This window comes from Lolium perenne, chromosome 5, assembly GCF_019359855.2.
Source record: "Lolium perenne isolate Kyuss_39 chromosome 5, Kyuss_2.0, whole genome shotgun sequence".
NCBI lineage: Eukaryota > Viridiplantae > Streptophyta > Magnoliopsida > Poales > Poaceae > Lolium > Lolium perenne.
This window is the reverse complement of record NC_067248.2, coordinates 244,023,224-244,024,732: the sequence shown is the minus strand read 5'-3', so window position 1 is coordinate 244,024,732 and position 1,509 is coordinate 244,023,224. Positions and strand designations below refer to the sequence as shown.

General features: G+C 50.9%; 1 long non-coding RNA gene across 1 annotated transcript; it reads right to left on the bottom strand.

The window, feature by feature from the left end:
• Positions 1-487: 487 nt before the first annotated feature.
• LOC127298324 (uncharacterized) lies at positions 488-989 on the bottom strand. The gene is made up of 3 exons (XR_011746119.1): positions 913-989; positions 781-834; positions 488-692 (listed from the first exon to the last, which is right to left on the bottom strand). It is a non-coding gene; the product is annotated as an uncharacterized lncRNA (long non-coding RNA).
• Positions 990-1,509: the final 520 nt, after the last annotated feature.

The window sequence follows — 1,509 nt, the reverse complement described above, 5'->3', positions numbered from 1 at the left end:
CCTGTATAGCTGGGTAGCTACATCAGGGATGTCCGAAAGATTGCGGTCTATGCAGCGCATATGAGACACCCGCGCGTTAAGCGCGACCAGATGGTCCTTGGGCGTCCATGGCACGGTAAGATCCGCTTGGCCTTTGTCCTTGCGCTGCGCGTCGACCTTCTTGACGGCATACCTCTGCGAGTCTGGAAAGAGGCCTGTGCAAAGAAAGAAAAAGCTTAAGGAAACGAGACCGGAAGAAAAAGAGACCGGAAGAAAAAGAGACCGGAGAGAAAAGAATCCGGAAGAAGAGAGACCGGACGGAAAGATAGCGGAAACAAAAATGGGGTCGAAGGAAAAAAGGCTCGTATGCAGTAGTCAAAGTGTAAAAGAAAACAACTTACGGAGGGCAAGTGTGTCGGTCTGCAGGATCAGCTGATCGCACTCCTTGTGCCCCTCCTCCAGCCGCGCGGCCTTCTCATCGGCACCCTTCCGGGCCTTGGTCATCTCCTCCAGCTCTGCCCGCAACACCACAGTGGCATTGCAGGCATTCTCCAGAGCCTCGTCCAACTTGGCCGCTGCGGTCACTTCAGCGGCCTTGAGGGCCTTGGCGTGGTCAAGCCCCAGCTGAATCAACTGAGACTTGAGCTCCTGGTAGCTGGTCTTGAGGGCGTTTAGCTCCTCCTGGTGCTGCCGGCTGAGCTCATCCTTCTCCCCTGTAAACCGGAAAAATGAGTGTTAGCAAGGTTACACTAGTAAAACTGAAAAGAAACCAAGTTCAAAGGAGAAAGGAAAAAATAGTACGTTGGGCCGTGGCGAGCTGCTCCTTGAGAGCATCGATGGAAGCTTCCGGGATCACTGTTGAACAGAAATTGTAAGTGTCACAAGGAAAAAAGGTTTCCGGTAGCAAAGATGCCGGTAGAATAAAAAACTCACCTTGGCACTTGTCGTGTGCCTCAGCGAGCTCCCGGTGCTCCCATAAAAGCTCCTCGAAGAGGGCCTTCCGAGTGTCACGATGACCTGTTCAAGAAAAAGAAGAAATGAGTTAAGTTTTGCGCTAAGAACAAAGTTCTTAACCCGAAACTCGGGATCGGCAGCGCCGGTTTTCCGCGTTTTTAAGATAAAGTTTTGCGCTAAGAACAAAGTTCTTAACCCGAAACTCGGGGACTGGCAGTACCGGTTTTGCGCGTTTCTAAAGTAAATTATGTGTTAAGGAGAAGATGTTTAACCCGAAACTCGGGGACTGGCAGTGCCGGTTTCACGCTAAAAACTTAGGTTAAGTTTTGCGCTAAGAGCTGCGCTCTCACCACAAAACTCGGGGACTGGGAAGATAGACAAGAGAGAAACCGGCATGAAACTAAGGAAAAGATAAAGCAGAACCGGAAACAAAGAAACCGGCAAAGGTTGAAAGTTAATAGAACATACCGTCAGATTGTTCGTGGAATCGTACCACGCGCTGTCAAGCTCTTTTACGGCAGCCCGGAGCCGCATGAAGTGCTCCTCGTAACACCGATCCCCGACAGATCAGGTGCC